General features: G+C 49.8%; 1 protein-coding gene across 2 annotated transcripts in view; it reads right to left on the bottom strand.

The window, feature by feature from the left end:
* The window catches only part of btr01 (bloodthirsty-related gene family, member 1), a 30,876-nt gene that overhangs the window by 13,549 nt on the left and 4,120 nt on the right, over window positions 1-13,207 (bottom strand). The gene's annotated exons all lie outside the window — the stretch shown is intronic.

The raw sequence follows: 13,207 nt of genomic DNA, 5'->3' as shown, positions 1-13,207 counted from the left end.
CCAAATATTGCAAATGGTTATTCAGAGGGTGTGGTTTCAGCTCAATCATAAATAATAAACAATGCATGAGCTGAGAAACAGTTCTGAGACGAACACAAACACAAACTTTGCTCCATAGATAACTTCTTACTACAACCCCGATTCCAAAAAAGTTGGGACAAAGTACAAATTGTAAATAAAAATGGAATGCAATCATTTACAAATCTCAAAAACTGATTGTGGCAGCGGGGGCATGGTCTAGCATCGGTCTGTGACAGGAGGGCGGAGTCAGGGAAGTTAAGTGGCAGAATCACTACACCTGTTGTTAATTGATGTGTTGGTGTGTCTTCCCAGTGACCGCGCCCTTCTTAAGGAGAGAGAGTGAGAGCAGAGGGACTCTCTCCACAACCAGACGGCTGATGTGTGTGCGTGTGTCTGAGTGTGTGTTTGCATCTGAAAAGTGCAAAATAAAAGAGAGTTTTGTTAAACAGTTCTGTCCTGCCATCCTTCTGTGCTCCACCCACCTACATGGACTGTTACAGTGGTGCCGAAACCCGGGATCCGAGCACAGAAGACAACAGCTCCATGGAGTCCTCCACCTTTGCCGACCTGATCCACGCCCTCGCCACGGCCCAACAGAGCCAGCACCAGGCGCTGCTCGCCCTCCGGAAGGAGCAAGAACAACGGTTCGAGGCCCTGGTGCTGGCACAACAGGAAGATCGTCGGGCGTTCCGGCACCTCCTCGCGTCGGCGGGGTCCACCAACTGCACCGCCGCGGGCCCTTCCACCCTCACCCTCACGAAGATGGGCCCGCAGGATGACCCCGAGGCATTCATCACACTCTTTGAGCAGGTAGCAGAGACCTCGGGGTGGCCGGTGGAACAGCGCGCGGCGCGCCTCCTCCCCCTGCTAACGGGAGAGGCGCAGCTGGCCGCGCTACAGCTCCCCACCGACCGCCGGCTGGCCTAAGCGGACCTTCGCCGGGCCGTCCTCCAGCGGGTGGGACGCACCCCGGAGCAACAACATCAGCGTTTCCGTGCTCTGTGCTTGGAGGAAGTCGGCCGGCCGTTCGCGTTTGGCCAGCAACTCCGGGACGCCTGCTGGCAGTGGTTGAGGGCTGACAGCTGCGACTCCGAGGTACTCATCGACCAGGTGGTACTGGAGCAGTTCATCGTGCGTCTACCAGCGGGAACCGCAGAGTGGGTCCAGTGCCACCGCCCGGCGTCACTGGATCAGGCAATCGAGCTGGCGGAGGATCATCTGGCAGCTGTCCCGATGGCAGGACAGCAGACGACCTCTTCTCTTCTCTCCTCTCTCTCTCTCCTCCTCCTGTGTCTTCTCCTCGCCCCATTCCCCCACCGCGGAGACGGGGGCCGGCACCACCTCAGCCGGCCCGCTGCACCCGCGGTGCCCTTCCGTGTCTCCCTTCTGTGTCTGTCTCTCCCCCCCCTCAGGTGAGTGAGCCCCAGAGCACTAGTGCAGAGAGGAAGCCCGGGCCGGTTTGCTGGCGCTGCAGGAAACCGGGCCACCTCCAACAGCAGTGCTCGATAATGGAGGTGGGAGCGGTGGTTCGGATCCCCAACGCGCCAGGAGCCGCCCTCGATCGGGCCGGAGCGTATCACATACCGGTGAGTATCCAAGGGGCTACATATCAGGCGTTGGTGGATTCTGGCTGTAATCAGACCTCAATCCACCAAAACCTGGTGCAAAACGAGGCATTGGGGGGAGCACAATTGGTGAAGGTGTTGCGTGTGCACGGGGATGTTCACCGCTACCCTTTAGTGTCGGTCCACATTATTTTCAGAGGGGAAAAATTTATAGTGAAGGCGGCGGTTAATCCTCGCCTTACCCACTCTTTAATTTTGGGGACTGATTGGCCGGGATTTCGGGGTTTAATGACACACTTAGTCAAGAGTGGGTCCTGCCATTTGACAGGGGGAGGTCCCGGTGTCGCTTTGGCGGGAGCAGCTGTCACAGAGCCGTCTACGTCATCTCCGCGCCAGAGTGAGGAGCTGCCGGCTCCTCCTCTCTCTATTGGGGAATCCCTCGCGGATTTCCCATTAGAGCAATCGCGAGACGAGACTCTGCGGCATGCTTTTGACCAAGTGAGAGTAATCGATGGTCAAACGCTCCAGCCGAATGCCACCCCGCCCTTCCCCTTCTTCGCGATTATGAAGGATAGATTATACCGAGTGACGCAGGACACTCAAACGAAAAAGCGAGTCACGCAGCTTTTAATTCCGAAGAGCCGCCGGGAATTGGTATTCCAGGCGGCTCACTTTAATCCCATGGCTGGACACTTAGGGCAGGATAAAACACTAGCCCGAATAATGGCCCGATTCTATTGGCCGGGGATTCGCGGCGATGTCCGTAGGTGGTGTACGGCATGCCGCGAATGCCAGTTAGTAAATCCAGCAGCCATTCCAAAAGCGCCTTTGCACCCTCTACCATTAATTGAGACCCCGTTTGAAAGAATTGGGATGGATCTCGTCGGGCCATTAGATCGGTCAGCACGAGGGTACCGCTTTATATTAGTTCTGGTGGACTATGCAATGCGATACCCAGAAGCAGTGCCTCTTCGCAATATCTCAGCATGCAGTATTGCGGAGGCGCTCTTCCGCATCATCTCCCGAGTTGGAATCCCGAAAGAGATTCTGACTGATCAAGGCACCTCGTTTATGTCATGAACACTGAATGAACTGTATGGTTTATTCGGTATTAAGCCGATCCGCACCAGCGTTTATCACCCACAAACGGATGGCTTAGTGGAACGGTTTAATCGCACCCTTAAAAACATAATTAAGAAATTTGTAAGTGAGGACGAGCGTAACTGGGATAAATGGCTCGAACCCTTGCTCTTTGCAGTGCGAGAGGTCCCCCAAGCCTCCACGGGGTTCTCCCAGTTTTAATTATTATATGGGCATAAGCCGCGCGGCATTTTAGACGTGCTGCGAGAAAATTGGGAGGAGGGACCTTCACCAAGAAAAAATGAAATTCAATACGTTATTGACCTGCGCGCAAAACTCCACACACTCACACAGCTAACCCAGGAGAATTTGCGGTAGGCCCAAGAACGGCAAACCCGCCTGTACGACAAGGGTACGCGCCTTAGAGAATTTGCACCGGGAGAGAAAGTACTCATACTGTTGCCCACATCGAGCTCTAAATTAGTCGCCAAGTGGCAAGGACCCTTTGAGGTCACACGGCGAGTCGGGGACATCGACTATGAGGTGAAGCGAACAGACAGGGGTGGGGCGCTACAGATTTACCACCTCAACCTACTCAAACTCTGGAACGAGGAGGTCCCCGTGGCGTTGGTGTCGGTGGTTCCAGAGAAGGCGGAGCTGGGGCCGGAGGTTCAAAAAGGAACATTAGCATCACGTCCCTCTCCGGTCCCCTGTGGAGACCACCTCTCCCCGACCCAACTCGCGGAGGTTGCCCAGTTGCAGACCGAGTTTTCGGACGTGTTCTCACCCCTGCCCGGCTGCACTAACCTCATAGAGCACCACATTGAGATGCCCCCGGGGGTGGTAGTGCGTAGCCGCCCTTACAGGTTACCCGAACACAAGAAAAAGGTGGTTCGGGAAGAACCTGAGGCCATGCTCGAAATGGGCATTGTCGAGGAGTCCCACAGTGACTGGAGCAGCCGGGTGGTCTTGGTACCCAAGGCCGACGGGTCGGTCCGGTTCTGTGTGGACTATAGAAAAGTCAACGCGGTGTCTAAATTCGATGCGTACCCAATGCCTCGTATTGATGAGTTGCTCGATCGGCTAGGCACGGCTCGTTTTTACTCGACACTGGATTTAACAAAGGGTTATTGGCAGATCCCCTTGACTCCATTATCCCGGGAAAAAAACGGCCTTTTCCACACCCTTCGGCTTACACCAATTCGTCACACACTTCCTTTTGGGCTGTTTGGGGTGCCTGCTATGTTTCAGCAGCTGATGGACAGGGTCCTCCGCCCCCACGCCACCTATGCGGCCGCGTACTTAGACGATATCATTATTTATAGTAATGACTGGCCGCGGCACCTACAACACCTGAGGGCCGTCCTTAGGTCGCTGAGGTGGGCGGGTCTCACGGCCAACCCGAAGAAGTGTGTGATTGGGCAGGTAGAAGTACGGTATCTGGGCTTCCACTTGGGCAACGGGCAGGTGCGTCCCCAAATTAACAAGACTGCAGCGATTGCGGCCTGCCCGAGGCCCAAGACCAAAAAGGGGGTGAGACAGTTCCTGGGGCTGGCTGGCTATTATCATAGGTTTATACCTAATTATTCGGACGTCACCAGCCCGCTGACTGATCTGACTAAAAAGGGGGCACCAGATCCGGTCCAGTGGATGGAGCAATGCCAGCGGGCTTTTTCTAAGGTTAAGGCTGCATTGTGTGGGGGGCCACTTTTACACTCCCCTGACTTTTCTCTCCCCTTTATGTTGCAGACGGATGCGTCGGACAGAGGGCTGGGGGCCGTTTTGTCCCAGCAGGTGGAGGGGGAGGATCGCCCCGTATTGTACATTAGCCGCAAGCTGTCGGTGCGTAAGGGGCGCTACAGTACCATCGAGAAGGAGTGCCTGGCGATCAAGTGGGCAGTCCTCGCCCTCCGGTACTACCTGCTGGGACGCCCTTTCACCCTCTGTTCGGACCACGCGCCCCTCCAGTGGCTCCACCACATGAAGGATGACAATGCGCGGATCACCCGTTGGTATCTGGCACTCCAACCCTTTAACTTCAAGGTGATCCATAGGCCAGGGGCGCAGATGGTCGTGGCAGACTTCCTCTCCCGTCAAGGGGGGGGGAGTCGGCTGCAGGCCGGCCGGCTGCCCAGCCTGAGTCGGGCAGTGGGGGTATGTGGTAGCGGGGGCGTGGTCTAGCATCGGTCTGTGACAGGAGGGCGGAGTCAGGGAAGTTAACTGGCAGAATCACTACACCTGTTGTTAATTGATGTGTTGGTGTGTCTTCCCAGTGACTGCGCCCTTCTTAAGGAGAGAGAGTGAGAGCAGAGGGACTCTCTCCACAACCAGACGGCTGATGTGTGTGCGTGTGTCTGAGTGTGTGTTTGCATCTGAAAAGTGCAAAATAAAAGAGAGTTTTGTTAAACAGTTCTGTCCTGCCGTCCTTCTGTGCTCCACCCACCTACACGGACTGTTACACTGATATTGTATTCACAGTAGAACATAGACAACATATCAAATGTCGAAAGTGAGACATTTTGAAATTTCATGCCAAATATTGGCTCATTTGAAATTTCATGACAGCAACACATCTCAAAAAAGTTTGGACAGGGGCAATAAGAGGCTGGAAAAGTTAAAAGTACAAAAAAGGAACAGCTGGAGGACCAAATTGCAACTCATTAGGTCAACTGGCAATAGGTCATTAACATGACTGGGTATAAAAAGAGCATCTTGGAGTGGCAGCGGCTCTCAGAAGTAAAGATGGGAAGAGGATCACCAATCCCCCTAATTCTGCGCCGACAAATAGTGGCACAATACCAGAAAGGAGTTTGACAGTGTAAAATTGCAAAAACTTTGAACATATCATCATCTACAGTGCATAATATCATCAAAAGATTCAGAGAATCTGGAAGAATCTCTGTGCGTAGGGGTCAAGGCCGGAAAACCATGGTGGGTGCCCGTGATCTTCGGGCCCTTAGACGGCACTGCATCACATACAGGCATGCTTCTGTATTGGAAATCACAAAATGGGCTCAGGAATATTTCCAGAGAACATTATCTGTGAACACAATTCACCGTGCCATCCACCGTTGCCAGCTAAAACTCTATAGTTCAAAGAAGAAGCCGTATCTAAACATGATCCAGAAGTGCAGACATCTTCTCTGGGCCAAGGCTCATTTAAAATGGACTGTGGCAAAGTGGAAAACTGTTCTGTGGTCAGACGAATCAAAATTTGAAGTTCTTTATGGAAATCAGGGACGCTGTGTCATTTGGACAAAAGAGGAGAAGGATGACCCAAGTTGTTATCAGCTCTCAGTTCAGAAGACTGCATCTCTGATGGTATGGGGTTGCATTGGTGCGTGTGGCATGGGCAGCTTACACATCTGGAAAGACACCATCAATGCTGAAAGGTATATCCAGGTTCGAGAGCAACATATGCTCCCATCCAGACGACATCTCTTTCAGGGAAGACCTTGCATTTTCCAACATGACAATGCCAACCCACATACTGCATCAATTACAGCATCATGGCTGCATAGAAGAAGGGTCCGGGTACTGAACTGGCCAGCCTGCAGTCCAGATCTTTCACCCATAGAAAACATTTGGCGCATCATAAAACAGAAGACATGACAAAAAAGACCTAAGACAGTTGAGCAACTAGAATCCTACATTAGACAAGAATGGGTTAACATTCCTATCCCTAAACTTGAGCAACTTGTCTCCTCAATCCCCAGACGTTTACAGACTGTTGTAAAGAGAAAAGGGGATGTCCCACAGTGGTAAACATGGCCTTGTCCCAACTTTTTTGAGATGTGTTGTTGTCATGAAATTTAAAATCACCTAATTTTTCTCTTTAAATGATACATTTTCTCAGTTTAAACATTTGAAATGTCATCTATGTTCTATTCTGAATAAAATATGGAATTTTGAAACTTCCACAACATTGCATTCCGTTTTTATTTACAATTTGTACTTTGTCCCAACTTTTTTGAAATCAGGGTTGTAGCAAGTTGTGGCAATGGGGGCGTGGCCAAGTGGCAGTTTATGAATGGAGGGCGGGGTCGGGGAAGGTAAGTGGCTAAGTCATTACACCTGGTGTCCATTAATGTGTGTGGTTGTGTTTGTTTGTTTGTTGCAGGGATCGAGCATAAAAGGAGGGGGAGAGCAGAGAAGAGCAGCTCCCCAACCCCAACGCATGTGTGTGACTGAATGAATGAATGAATGAATGCAGCAAGCTGGAAAGCAATAAGCTGAAAAGCCAAAATGAGGACAATAAAAAGTGTGTATGTGAACATCAACTCTCGCCTGCCATGCTTCTGTGCTCCACCCACATCAGGAACTGTTACAGTGATGCTGAAACCCAGGACGCACAGAAGGGAACCACCCCATGGAGTCCTCCCCATTCGAAGAGCTCATCCTTGCCCTCGCTACCACCCAGCACAAAAAGCATCAAGCACTGACCACCCTCCGAAAGGAAAAAGAGCAACGCTTTGAAGCCTTGATGCCAGCCCAGCAGGAAGATTTCCAGGTGTTCCGGCATCTGCTCGTGTCAGCAGGGGCATCAACCATCGCCGCAGCCAGCACCCTCACGAAGATGGGCCCGCAGGACGATCCGGAAGCGTTCCTCGCCCTCTTCGAACAAGCAGCTGAGGCGTGGGGGTGGCTGCTGGAGCAGCGTGCGGCGTGCCTCCTCCCGCTCCTGACTGGCAAGGTGCAGCTCGCAGTGCAGCAGCTCCCTGCTGACAGCTGACTGGTGTATGCTGACCCGAAGAAAGCCATCCTGCAGCAGGTCGGCCACTTCCCCGGGACAACATCACCAGCGCTTCCGGATCCTGGCATTAGAGGAGGTCGGCCGGCTGTTTGCATTCAGCCAGCAACTCCGGGACACCTGCCAGTGGTGGCTGAGGGTGGAAGATCGTGATGCCGACGAGATTATCGATCTGGTGGCACTGGAACAGTTTATCTCTCGACTTCCGGAAGGAACAGCGGAATGGGTCTAGTGTCATCGCCCGGCGTCACTAGAACGAGCCATCGAGCTAGCGGAGGACCATCTGGAGGTGGCTCCGATGGCAGGAAGATGAGGCATCTCTCTTCGCTTCTCCTCTTGCTCTCTCTTCTCCCCCCTGTCTCTCTTTCCCCTCCCCACCCCATTCCCCTACCATGGAGGCGACGGCTGTCTCCTCCCCAGCTGGCCCATCGCACCCGTGGTGTCCTCCCATCTCCCTCTTCTGTGTCTGTGTTGTCTCCTCCACAGGTGAGTGACTCCCATAACGCTGGTGCAGAGGGAAAGCCTGGGCCGGTGTGCTGGCGCTGCGGGGAGTCCGAGCATCTCCAGAGTTGGAGCTCCACCAGGGAGGTGGGAGCTGTGATCCAGATCCCCAACACGCCAGAGACCACCCCCGATCGGGCCGGAGCATATTGCATACCAGTAAGTGTTCAAGGGGATATATATCACGCATTGGTGGATTCCGGTTGTAACCAGACCTCAGTTCACCAACACCTGGTGCAAGGTGAGGCATTGGGCAGTGAAGGTGTTGTTTGTGCATAGGGATGTTCACAATTATCCCCTAGTGTCCGTCCATATTCTATTCCAGGGCCAAATGCATAGATTTAAGGCGGCAGTTAACCCTCGTGTCACCCACTCGTTAATTTTGGGAACTGATTGGCCAGGGTTTAAAGAATTGATGGAACACATAATGAGAGGTGGGTCCTGCATAAATATGTCATGGGAAGCTCCCGGTGTGGCATTGACCGGGGAAGCTGTCACAGAGCCATCTACGTCAGCACCGTGTCAGAGCAATGCGAGGAGTGAGGAGCACCCCTCCCCTCCTCCCTCTCTCAGGGATTCCCTTGGGGATTTCCCGTTAGAGCAGTCACAAGATGAGACTCTGTGGCATGCGTTTGTCCAAGTGAGAGTAATCAATGGTCAAACTCTCCAGCCAAATGTGATGCTGGCCTTCCCTTATTTCTCTATTATTAAGGATAGGTTGTACAGAGTGACGCAGTACACTCAAACTGGAGAACAGATAACTCAATTGTTGATCCCAAAGAGCCGCAGGGAACTCGTATTCCATGCGGCTCACTTTAATCCCATGGCTGGACACTTGGGGCAAGATAAAACACTAGCTCGAATAACGGCCTGGTTCGATTGGCCAGGGATTCATGGGGACATCCGTCAGTGGTGTGTGGCGTGTCGTGAATGCCAGTTAGTAAATCCCACGGCCACACCAAAAGTGCCTTTACGCCCTCTCCCTTTAATCGAGACCCCTTTTGAAAGAATTGGGATGGATCTCGTTGGGCCATTAGATCGGTCAGCATGGGGATATTACTTTATTTTAGTTCTGGTGGACTATGCAACACGATATCCAGAAGCAGTGCCTCTCCGCAATATCTCAGCACGCAGTAATGTGGAAGTGCTCTTCCGCTTCATCTCCCGGGTCAGGATTCCGAAAGAAATCCTGATAGACCGAGGCACTTCATTTATGTCATGCACACTGCGTGAGCTGTATGGGTTACTGGGGATTAAGTCTATCTGCACTGGTGTCTAAATTTGACGCATACCCAATGCCCCGCATTGATGAGTTGCTCGATCGTTTAGGCGCGGCTCACTTTTATTTGACACTGGATCTAACAAAGGGATATTGGCAGATCCCCTTGACTCCTCTATCCTGAGAGAAAACGGCTTTTTCCACACTATTTGGATTACACCAATTTGTCATGCTCCCTTTTGGGTTATTTGGGGCGCCCGCTATGTTCCAGCGGCTCATGGACAGGGTCCTCCACACTCACGCTGCCTACGCAGCTGCATATCTCGATGATATAATAATCTACAGCCATGATTGGCCGTGGCACCTAGAACATCTGAGGGCCGTTCTAAAGTTGCTGAGGCGTGCAGGCCTCACAGCTAACCCAAAAAAGTGTGCAACTGGGTGGGTGGAAGTACGGTATCTGGGGTTCCACTTGGGTCATGGGCAGGTGCGTCCACAAATTAACAAGACTGCAGCAATCGCAGCCTGCCCGAGGCTCAAGACCAAAAAAGGGGTGAGACAGTTCCTGGGGCTGGCTAGCTATTATCGTAGGTTTATACTAATATATATATTTACTTTTTTTTCAGAAAATCATGAGTGGAGCCCCTAAGGTGGCTGGTACTGCAAACTCCACACACCTTACGGCAGTACCCGCAGCCAAGCTGGTGCCAAACATACTGCTCTGCATTCCTTTGGACCACATCAGTGATGCCAAGAGGGGGGTTCTGATGACTGGGCATCCCAGGAGCACCATATATCTTGCCCAGGCTTGTGCCCTGGAGAGGTCACTCCAGTGCCACTGCCCCAGCGGCAGAAACAACACAAGAGGCAGCAGTTGCGAGTTATAAGTCCAGAACAAATTGGCGTAAGCTCGGACGCTATGGTTTGTCTCCGACGGTGGGAGGAGTCTTCAGGTCCCACTGGTCAGCTATTGCCTTTCTCAAGCTAGGCAGCCCCCAGCCAGTTAGGTGCTGACCCACCACAGTCTGTCTGCTTCAATGGGTGCTTGGAGCTTAGGAACTACACCAACAAGCAGACTGCAAACCCTGCACCAGGCAAAGACAGTAAAAAGAAACTCAAAAGACCAGCCCTGTGGCTGGCAAGCTGGAATGTCAGGACTATGTGTCCTGGCCTCTTTGACAACTTGCAGCAAGTAGATGACAGTAGAAAAACAGCCATCATCGACTGGGAGCTATCGAGACTTAACATTGCTATAGCCGCCCTACAAGAGACCAGACTTGCCTCGAACGGTAGCCTTAGGGAATGGGACTACACTTTCTTCTGGCAGGGAAAGGAACCAGAGGTGCCCCGACTGCACGTCATTGGATTCACAGTGAGAAACTCTCTCCTGTCATAGAACCTCCAGCAAATGGTACGTCCCATATTCTCTCCCTTCGCCTCTCAACATCTTCAGGCACAATAAACATTCTGAGCTTTTACACTCCAACATTCTGCTCTTCTGCTGAAGTAAAGGATGAGTTCTATGATGAACTTGAGTTCAAAGTCAAAGCCATGCCAGCCAATGAACACCTGTTCCTCCTCGGGGACTTAAATGCTCGCATTGGGGCTGACCACAACTCCTGGCCTCGCTGCATCAGTCACTTTGGTGTCAGCAGATTGAACGAGAATGGGCAGCAGCTGCTAGAGCTCTGCTTCAACCATGACCTCTGCATCACAAACTCGTTCTTCCAAACAAAACCCCACTGTCGAGTATCCTGGTGACACCCCAGATCACACCACTGGCACCAGCTGGATCTTGTCATCACCCAAAGAGCCTCACTGAACCACATGCTCGTCACCTGCAGCTACCATAGTGCTGACTGCAACACCGACCACTCACTAGTCGGCAGCAAGGTGCGCCTTCAACCCAAATGAATCCACTGCTCAAAGCAGAAAGGATGCCCTTGCACCAATACAGCCATGACCTCAGTCCCTGACTTCTGTGAATGCTTTGCCAACACCATTAATGAAGCCCTGAAGAACTGTCCAACAACCACTGTTGAAGCAAGGTGGAACTATATCCATGAAGCCACCTACCAAGCTGCCATGGAATCCTTCGGCAGGAAAGAGAGGCAGAACCCAGACTCATTTGAAGCAGGGATCATCAAAATAGAACCAGCGCATATATATACACCCACAGTTATGATCAGAAGTTTACATACAGTGATATGAATGTCATCTTGGATACTGTATGAATGTCATGGCAATATTTGGGCTTTCAGTAATTTCTTTGAACTGTTCTTTTTCTGTGGCAGAATGATTGTACAGCATACATCTTTAATTAAAAAAACACTAGAATTTGGTGCACAAGTTTTAATTTTCTTTGGCTTTTCTGAAATCAACACAGGGTCAAAATTATACATACAGGGTCAAAAATTGATGATGGTAGCATTATCATGCTCTGGGCCTGTTTTGCTGCCAGTGGAACTGGTTCATTGCACAAAGTGGATGGAATAATGAAGAAGGAGGACTATCTCAGAATTCTTCAGCATAAACCATCAGAAACTTGAACACGACTTGGGAGTTACAGCAGGACAATGAACCCAAACACACATCAGAGCTGGTTGTGGAGGATAAAGCAGGTTAACATTAAGCCTAAAACAAGTCCTGACTTCAACCCTATTGAAAATATATGGGCTGTGCTTGTAAGTCGAGTCCATGCCAAGGAAAAAAAAACTAATTTAATTCAACTCTAACAATTCTACCATGAAGAGTCGTAAAATATCCAACCCAAATTCTGCCAGATGCCAGACCTTGTTCATGGTAAACAAAAATGTTTGGTCAAGGTGAATCTTGCGAAAAGACATTTTACCCAAATATTAGGTGTGCTGTATGTATAATTTTGACCCTGTGTTGATTTCAGAAAACCCAAATTAAAACTTGTGCACCAAATTGTAGTGTTTTTTATTAAAGATATATGCTGTACAATCATTCTGCCACAGAAAAAGAACAGTTCAAATAAATTACTGAAAGCCCAAATATTGCCATGACACTCATATTCAAGATGACATGCATGTCACTGTACGTAAACTTCTGACCACAACTCTGTGTGTGTGTGTGTGTGTGTGTGTGTGTGTGTGTGTGCGTGCATATATATATATATATATATATATATATATATATATATATATATATATATATATATATATATAAAACAGGAAATATAATAAATGTCTAAAGATATTCTATACCTCAGCATGACAGCAAGACAGCACTTTCTACAAAAAAACAACACAAAAGTCAATTTGTGCAGCCATGGATAGGTTTTTAAGAAGTCCGCCTAAGCAGAAATTATTTTGTTAAACGTTTTGTATAAAGTTTTTATTTATTGAATTTGTAAAAAAATAAAAATAAAAATGCTCTGTTTCTCAAAATCCAGTGAATGTGGATAGAATAAAACAGTTATTCCACTCAATCTCATCTTACATGGCTTATAGCCAGCGAGGCACACAGCACCGAGCTCATGTACAACTTGATTTTGTGGAATAACTGTTTTTTGGGGTTTTTTTGCAGTGCGGTTTCCATCAAATCCTGCACTCTGATTGGCTGGCAAGCAGGTCCGTATCCTATGGTACGGACCCCAGTTACGGACCCCGGTTACGGACCTCTGGTGACTCACTCTTTCACAACAACAAACATAGTAGCATTTTTTGTCAACATTTATCTTTTTTTTGTAAGATTTATTTATAAGATTATCAAAAATCTTATAAATTTTTGCCAGCATTTCTCAGAAAAATAGCATTAATTTTACAGCATGGATAATGATAATGACAGTCTTCACAGCGAAAGCGAGTTTTACTACCCTGAGGAAGAAGAAATAAAATAAAACATTTCAGGAGAAAGCTAAAAACCTCTAACTTGCTAATGCCGAGCAAAAACATGGCTGAATCCGGAATAACTCAATTTTGTATAAATAGGGGATTACATAGGCGGCAAAATGTAGTTTTTTTTCCTGCCATGGAAGTGCACTTGTATACCGAGGAGAAAGCGATTTGCATTACAGCCGTGAATGAGGATTCAAAATGGCGGCTC

Source organism: Neoarius graeffei, chromosome 3, assembly GCF_027579695.1.
Source record: "Neoarius graeffei isolate fNeoGra1 chromosome 3, fNeoGra1.pri, whole genome shotgun sequence".
Classification (NCBI taxonomy): domain Eukaryota; kingdom Metazoa; phylum Chordata; class Actinopteri; order Siluriformes; family Ariidae; genus Neoarius; species Neoarius graeffei.
The sequence above is the reverse complement of the archived record's forward strand: the minus strand, read 5'-3'. Positions and strand labels throughout refer to the sequence as shown.